At 43.4% G+C, this 8,935-nt stretch overlaps 1 non-coding gene across 1 annotated transcript; it reads right to left on the bottom strand.

Moving 5' to 3' along the window:
* Positions 1–1,402: 1,402 nt before the first annotated feature.
* LOC134389805 (U6 spliceosomal RNA) lies at positions 1,403–1,512 on the bottom strand. The gene has a single exon (XR_010024775.1). It is a non-coding gene; the product is annotated as a U6 spliceosomal RNA (small nuclear RNA).
* Positions 1,513–8,935: the final 7,423 nt, after the last annotated feature.

Genomic DNA, 8,935 nt, shown 5'->3' with positions numbered 1-8,935 from the left:
TGAAATCTTTTTAGTTTTTTTTGATGTCAGCATTTTTTGCTATAAATTTCCCTTTTAATACTGCTTTTGCAGTATCCACAAGTTTTGATAAGATGTGTCTTTATTTTCATTGTTTTCTAATAATTTTTTGATTTCCTGTTTAATATCTTCTTGGACCCATAGGTTATTCAGGAGCCTGGTGTTTAATTTCCATGTATTTATATAGTTTCCTAAGTTTTACTTCTTGTTAATTTTTAGAAAAGATAAATAAAATGATTTCAATTTTTTTAAAGTTATTGACACTTGATTTATGACCCAACATGAGGTCAATCTTGTAGAATGTCCTGTGTGCTGATGAGAAGAATACATATTCTGTAGTTGATGGATAAAATGTTCTGTAGATATCTGCCAAGTCCGATTGGTCTAAAGTGTGGTTTAACTCCTGTGTTTCTTCGTTGATTTGTTGTCTGGATAATCTGTCCAGTGAAGACAGGGGTGTTCATATCCCCCATTAATATCATAATTGGGTCTATGTCTTTCTTTTGGTCTAGTTGTGTTTGCTTTATATATCTGGGTGCTCCATTGTTGGGTGCATATATATTTGTTGTTATTTCCTCTTGCTGGATAGATCCCTTTATCATTATATAGTGGCCTTCTTTGTCTCTCTTCCTGGTTTTTGACTTAATGTCTATTTTATCTGATATAAGAATAGCTGCACCTGCTTGTTTTTGGTTTCCATTTGTGTGGTATGTCTTTTTCTATCCCTTCACTGTTAATCTGTGTGCATCTTTACCAGTGAGATGAGTCTCTTGAAGACAGCATATAGTTGGGTCTTGCTTTTTGATCAGATGCATCAGTCTGTGTCTTTTAATTGGGAAGTTTAATCCATTTACATTAAGGCCTGTTATTGAGAGGCATTGTCTTATTTTTGGCATTTTACTGCATTTTGTTTAAATATTTTAAGTGCCTTTAGCTCCTTTTTTCTCCTTTGACTATTCATCTTCAATGTTTTGTGGGTGTTTTTGAGGTGGTAAGATCTAATGTCTTCTACCTGTCCTGTTTGCATTTATGTTCTAATATTGTTTTTTTTTCTTACTTGTGTATTCATGGTAGTGATTACTATTTTTCAGATTCCAGATGCAGGACTCCCTTGACAATTTCCTGCAGGGTTGGTCATGTGGTGGTGAACTCAAACAGTTTTTGTTTCTCTGGGAAATACACTATTTCTCCCTCATTTCTGAAGGATACTCTTGCTAGGTATAATATTCTTGGCTGGTAGTTTTTTCTTTTAGTATTTTGAATATGTCATCCCATTTTTTTCTTGCCTGTAGAGTTTCAATTGAGAAGTCTGCTGTTAGTCTGATGAGGGCTCCCTTATAAGTGACAATGCTTTTCTCTTGCTGTTTTTAAGATTCTCTCTTTAAAAAATATGGAATGCTTCACAAATTTATGTGTCATCCTTGCATGGGGGCCATGCTAATTTTTTTCCTGTATTGTTCCAATTTTTAGTATATGTGTTGCTGAACTGAGTACTAGTAATGGACTTTTAGGTGCAAGAATTTCCATTTTTTATCTTTTTAATGTTTTCTGCTTTTATTGATATTCTCTATTTATTTTGATATTGTTCTCTTAATTTCCATTGGTTCTTTGTCTGTCATTTCTGCTAGCTCTTTGAGCATACTTATGAGTTTATTTAAAATCTTTGCCCTTAAAGTCTAATGTCTACACCCTTCAAGGGAAGTTTTTGTGTATTTCCCTTAAGAATGGATCCTACTTACTTGTTCCTTTGCATGTTTTGTACTCTTTTGTTGAAAACTGGCATTTAAATATAACAATGTAGTAACTGAAATAAAATTGCTTTCCTTCTTGGGATTTGTTGTGTTTGTTTCCACAGGTTTTACCTGTTTGTTTAGTGAATTTCTAAGATATTTTTGTAAAGACCATTATTTATTGGGTGTGGTCTTTGAAGTATCTGTTCAGTTAGCTTGTGATCAGCTAGTGATTTGACTGTGGTTTTCATGAATGCATATATCTGGAAAAAAGAAACAGAAAAAGAAAGAGAAAGGAAGGAAAGCAAACCCTCCCAGTCTTTGGAGCTGGCTCTGGGTTGGGGTCCTCCTTCACTGCTCAGCCAGGTCATTCACAACTCTGCACAACCTTGGCTTCTTGTTTGCACCAAGCCTAAAGATCAGCCAGAGGCAAGCATTTAGCATCTTTTCAGCTTTTTCTGATCACCCACCTTACCTAGGGCATTCATGTGGCCTTCTGTGTTCCCTGGTATCCAAGGATGCTTTCTAATGCCCTAATTTCCTACTGAATTTCTCCTCCCACCTTTTCCTCTCAGGCTTTCAGTGTTTCTGTTTTTGCCTTAGTTGTAAATTTTGCCAAACAGTGCACAGGTTGTTCATTTGCCTTTCCATGTTTTCAAGGAATGCCCTGTATGTAGCCACATTTCTGCCCTGAGGAAGTTGTGAGTTAGACAAAACAAAGGCACACAGGTTGCAATAGCCTCAAAACAGGCAAACACAATTCTCTGAGAAGAGGTCTGAGCTGCTCCTTCTGGAACCTGGCACCTAGGCCCTGCACTGGGGACGTGGGCTGCCATCCTCAAGCCACCCCTAGGCTTGGGCAGGAGATGGGGTGAGGGCAAGTAAAATGGTGCAGAGCTCTGTGACCATGTTCAGTGCACCCCCTTCTGGACTCAGAACCCACTTGTTTGCTATAAACCTTTGACTATTTTCCAGTGTTCTACAAAGATGATTCCGGGGGGGGTTGACTGGCTTTTTGATGTGTCTGTGGAAGATGAGGCCTTTGGATCTACCTACACTGCCAATTTTGCTGGAATCACTCTTAATATCCTCTTTTTCAGACGGTGTTACAGTTCACTCAAATCTATTAATTTTGAATTCATTCCAGGGTTTTAACTTGTTAATAGAGACTGAATAAACACTGCAATTTCACCTCTACCTCATGAATGGAATATTTTCATAAATCTTTTGGAACACAACATGGTGGTCATGGAGATGCTTATGTCAGACAACATGACCTTGGGGGCTCAGTTGACAGACAGCCTCAAGCAGCTGCATCTTCAGTCTTTCACAGTGTTCCCTCTGAGGCAATACTTTCCCTTTGCTGCCCCTCCCAATAACTGAGCATGGTGGGGCACTAGAGCTGAGCCCTCTCTGCCCAGTTGGAAAGTTGCTCAGAACCTCCTGTTAACACGATTGGGACTTTCTCAGAACTGCTCTGGTTCTTCCCAGTTATTTTTTCCCCCTCTCTGTTCACAGGAGCCAACCACCCAATGAGTTATGAAGTATCTTCCTGTCTACTCCTTTCCCTACTTCGCCTACTTCCTTTATGCTTCATAGGTATTTTCCCCTAAGTCTTTTGTATCCTAAATCCATGTTGGTGCCAGCTTTTTGGAGATCCTGAATTGATACAAGTGGTACCAGAAATTGTTTTAGAAAACAAATGGTAAGATGTGGTTTGAGGATTAGCTTGCTTCCCATCCAGCTAGCAAGGAGGGCCCCCATCTGGGTACAATGTGGGGCTGAGATAGTCTCTGACCCACAGTGATGATGCAGTGGCTAACTCATCCTGGTTTAGGTAGGGTTCTCTCTGTTTTAGCACTGAAAGTTCCATGTCTTGGGAAACACCTCAATCCTGGGCACACTGAAGTGGTTGCTAACCCTACTAGTGACCCTACTGCAAAATATTTCATCTGTGGTGACCTAGAAAAATGTCCTGGTTTTGGGGGAAACACCTCAATCCTAGGCACATTGGGGTGGTTGCTAACCCTAGTGGTGAACTAAGTACAAAATATGTCACCTGTGGTGATCTGGAAAAACGTTCTGGTCTTTGGGTGTGATGACTCAGGTATTAAAGGGGATGGGGGACAAGTTACAAGTACAGTGGAGTTGCTGGTTAGTTCTACACTGTGCTGAGGTAGCCTCTGACATCAGGAGCTGGTCTGACCCTCACAGTAAGTCCTCACGTTTGTTTGATGCTTGTCCAGTGCTCACATCTAGGCCATGTTTCCTCTTGCTGGACATAAACGGTCACCTAAAACAACATCATCAGACATGGTCACTTTGAGGCCATAATAACATGAGACAAAACAAGGCCACTTCATACTTTTCTTGATGTTGAAGCACAGATGAAAACAAGGCCACTGTGCAACTCACAAAAGGCTAAGTATTCCTCTCTCCTGGCTAATAGGAGCAGTTACTGCTTCTTTGCTAATCATTGTTTTCTCCTTGCTCTAGTCTGCCCTCTCTGCAGTTCAAAGTACCCGCTCCTAAAATTGTCACCATTTTCCTACAGCACCCAATCTAGAACAACTCCCTGCCTTCTTTGATTTTCTCCTAAAATCACCTGAAGAAAGCACAAATATTATATAGTAGTGCATTGCTTAAGGGCAGGATATGTTCTGAGAAATGTGTCATTAGGGATCTTGTTGCTGTGTAATCGTCATAGAGTGCACTTACACAGCCTGTATGGTGCAGCCTGCTACACACCTAGGCTATACAGTATAGCCTCTGGCTCCTCGGCTGCAAAACTGTACTGAATACTATAGGCAATTGTCATACAATGGTATATGTTTTTATATCCAAGCCTATTTAAATATAGAAGACATACAGAAAAATATGGCATAAAAGGTAGAAAGTGGCACACCCAAATAGGGCACTTACCATGAATGGTGTTTGCATGACTGGGAGTTGCTCTGAGCGAGTCAGTGAGTGAGTGGTGAGTGACCGTGAAGGCCTTGGATATTACTGGGCACACTGTGGGCTCTGTCACTGTACACTTAGGCTACACTAAACTCACACGAAATATTTTCTTTCTTTAATAATAAATTAACCTAAGCTTACTGTATGTAACATTGTTGCTTTATAAACTTTAATTTTTCAAAACTTTCTGACTCTTGTAATAGCACTTAGCTTAAAACACAAACACATTGTACGGTTGTACAAAAATATTTTCTTGCTTTATATCCTTATTCTATAAGCTTTTTTCTATTTTAATTTTTTTTTTCTTTTTAAGCTTTTTTGTTGAAAACTAAAACATAAACACACACATTAGTGTAGGCCTACACAGGGCCAGGATTATCAATATCACTGTCTTCACCTACACATTTTGTCCCACTGGAAAGTCTTCTGGGTAGTAACACCCACGGAGCTGTCATCTCCAATGATAGCAATGCCTTCTTCTGGAATACCTCTGGAGGACCGTCTTGAGAAGGTGTCACAATTTTCAGAAATATGTCCATGGTGGTATGCTTGGTTTTGTTTCTTTTTTCATCATACAGGGGCCATGATCCCCTGCAGTGTTCAAGATGTACTGTACTTACACAACCCTTTGTCACAAGGAACGCTTTGTCACATTTACTCATGTGACTATAAATTGGGGAAAAGAGAATACTTGGAATAGGGGCCAGCAAACAACACCCGCAGGCCAAATTGAGCTGGCCACCTGTTATTGTGAATAAAGTTTTATTGGAGCACAGCCACATCCATTCACTTACATAATGTGTATGGAGGCGTTTACACTACAGTTGCAGAGTCCGTAGTTGCAGCGAAGACCTTATGGTGTGCAAAGCCTAAAATGTTCGCTATCTAGCACTCTATAGAAAAAGTTTGGTGAATCCTGACCTAGACATTTTGAGGACTCTTGGACATGAGTCTAAGCTGACATTGATACCTAAAGACCCAAAGCATGATCATGGTCCCCTGTTAGAGTAGGAGCTTGCGAGGCTGTGAAATAACTAGAGTCCTGGATAAATTCCACCTAAATGTTGATGTGCTATTCAGTGATTCTTTACCGGTCTCTGGATGTATAACTGTGTTGATCTACTTGGCCATTGGAGTGGTCCCCACATTGGGCCCTTGGCCTGTGAAGTAGGAGTGTCAAGTGGAAGCTGCTGATATGCCCCCCCCACCTAGATAGCAAATTGATAACAGTGTTGCATGTTTGCAGGGGTGGAGCTGCAGTGGGATGGCTGAGATTAGTGCCACTTTTAAGGACCTTAAGCTTGCAACTGGGTGGAACTGGTAGGGGTGGTCCTTATATGTTTTCTTTCAGCTTCACAGTGCAGCCTCTTTAGAAGCAGGATGTGTCCTGGGGGAGGACTGCAGACCACCTCTAGCTCAGCCAAGTAGCCACCCTGATGGCCGCTGCTGCTCCAGACACACTGTTGTTGCTGGAGCTGATCAGTACTGCCTCTGGCATGTGGCGTGAGGTACTGAATTGGAGAATGTGCTCTTTATATCTCTTGATTGTAACATAGGACTTATTTGCCTTTATGTTGAGAAACCAATATTTAGTGACAGCTTTGCCCCTGGACTGTGTTAACTCTCCTCACCTCTGTCATGCCGTAGACCAAAGACAGCTGTGGTCACACAGTGCAGCATAGGAGCCACGGAAGCCTCGGGAAGACACCACATTCCAGAGAGTGGGCAGGGGGGTTAAGCCCTAAGGACACCAGGCATCTGCCACTTCAGCAATGTTCTTAGGGGCTCAGCAGTCTGGAGATTGCTGGAATGTTCCTTAAAAGTAAAAGGCAAATTGTTGATGCATCCTTGCATGTCAACCATAAAGAAGGAAGCTGAGCCTTTGAATAGCACCTATGGATTCTGGGGGTGACATTCTACAGCTGGTGACTTGGAACAGGCCGGCTGTGGGTGTGTCCTGGGGCACAAAAGGGCTCTGCAGCAGATTCGTGCTGCGATGGATGCTGCCCTGCCACTTGGCCTGTACATTCAAGATCAGGGCAGCATAGAACCAGACGGCACTATCCAGTTAAGAGCAATCTGGCTTAGGTAAGGACAGCCTCTGCTCAAAGGGATTACTAGGAGAAGAGCAATACTGTGGCAGCAGGAAGAAGCCTGGACATGAGACTGGCAAGTGCCTCACAGGTCAGCCAGAGAAGGGCTGTTATGTCATAGGTGAGCAACAGAGCTAGAGAGAACTAGGCTGGGACGGGGACTCTGGATAGTCTCTTTCCGGCCAGCCGATGTTTGAGAGGGGTTGGGGGTGCCATTCTGCATTCAGATGCCTACTCCAGCTGAGGGTGGGCCAAAGTTCGGGGTCCTGGGGGAGGACAGGAGCTTAACTAAAGTCTGTCAGTTCAGAGATTGGTCAAGCTCTTTGTTCCGATTGACCAGGGTGACTAATAGCTCATCTAACCACTCGCGAGACAGAGAGGGGCATTTGGAGGATCTGAGCCTGGCTTTGTCCCAGGTGGAGGAAGCGTGTCCAGGAGTCACATCTAAGTCCCAGGGGAAGGGGCTTCCTCTCAGCAGCCATTTCCTGGATTACAGAGGGTGAGGGGGGTCTCTTCGGCCTCTCACGTCTTCAGGATCTCGGGCCTGTCTGAAGCTTGTCCTCAGCACTCATGAGTAAGCTTCATGAGGAGGGCCCGTTCTGTCGGTCACCACAGGTGCATGGGCCACCCTGCCCTGCGTGCACCTGTGGCCCCCTGTGAGGTGGGGCATGGGAGAGGGTCCTCTACACTAGCTGGAGCACGAGGACAAGCCCCGCCTGGTTCATGAATGATTCATCTCTGAAGGTGACCACAAGCCAACATGGCCAGTGGCTGCCTAAAGCCACACTCAGGAGCAGCCTGTAAACGAGACTGCAGCTGATCACCTACACTCTGCAGAGGAAAAGTGAGTGGACGTGCGACTGTACACCGGTTCCTGGGCAACGGCCTGGCTGGCTGGAAGCACAAGTGGAACAAAATGTGAAGATTCTTGCATGGCATGTTCCCGCCCAGCACATCACCCCCATCATGGACGAGGCACCGAACTACTGAGTAGGCAGGTGACCAGGCCACTGGATGTTACGGAGTTTTCGCCAGCAGCCTCCCCGTGCCCGGCACAAAGAGCCGCGAGCTCGGTGGCAGAGAGGGAGGCTGCTCGTGGGCCACTGGCTTGCTGTGCACTCACCAGGCCGGTCTGGCTGTCACCTACTCTGAGGGTCCACCTGCAGGAAGGGAGACCAGTACTTCTGAAGGAGCACAGCTGGCCTCGTGGGGGCCAGTTGGCTGCACTGGAAGGGCCAGTGGCTCATGCATGTTGCAGCATGGATCAGAACTTCATTCCTGTTTGTAGTTGAATAACTTTCCACTGTATGTATTAGCACATTTTGTTCATCTATTCACCTGCTGAAGGACCCTAGATTTTTTTCACCTTTTAGCTATTGTGAATGATGTTGCTATGAATACTGGTGTCCGAGCATCTGCTTGAGTCCCTGCTTTCATTTCTTTTGGGTATATACCTAGGAGCAGAATTGCTAAATTATACGGTAATTTTATGTTTAACATTTTGAGAAACTGCCACACTGTTTTCCGCAGTTGCTGTGCTAGTTTATATTCCCACGAGAAGTACACAGGGTGCCAGTTTCTCAACATCCTCATCAGCACTTCTTATTTTCCTTTTTTTTTTTTTTTTTTTTTTGATAACACCCACCCTAATGACTGTGAAGTGGTATCTCATTGTGGCTTTAATTTGCGTTTCCCTAATGAGTAACGACGTGGAGCATGTTTTCATATACTTATTGGCCATTTGTGTGTCTTCTTTGGAAAAATATCTGTGTTTCAATTCTCTCGAACACATACCAGGAGTGGAGTTGCTGACTCATGACAATGGTGTGTTTAGCATTTTGAGGAGCGGCCTAACTGTTTTCCAAAGAGGTGTCACTATTTCACACTCCTGACTGCAGTGCGTGAGGATTCCTGTTCCTCTGTCCTCCCCAGCGCTTGCTGTGCTCCATCCTTTTGATAACAATCATCCCATTGGGTATAAAGTGATGTCTAATTGTGGTTTTGATTTCATTTTCCTAGTGACTAATGATGTTGAGTGCCACACTTTTCTGTGTGCATGCTATAAATCAACAACAAAAATATTAAAAGTGTGCTTTGTGTGAAATCTATTTTTAGGACCTACAGTGTATAATG

Source organism: Cynocephalus volans, chromosome 10 (genome assembly GCF_027409185.1).
Source record: "Cynocephalus volans isolate mCynVol1 chromosome 10, mCynVol1.pri, whole genome shotgun sequence".
Lineage (NCBI taxonomy): Eukaryota > Metazoa > Chordata > Mammalia > Dermoptera > Cynocephalidae > Cynocephalus > Cynocephalus volans.
The sequence above is the reverse complement of the archived record's forward strand: the minus strand, read 5'-3'. Positions and strand labels throughout refer to the sequence as shown.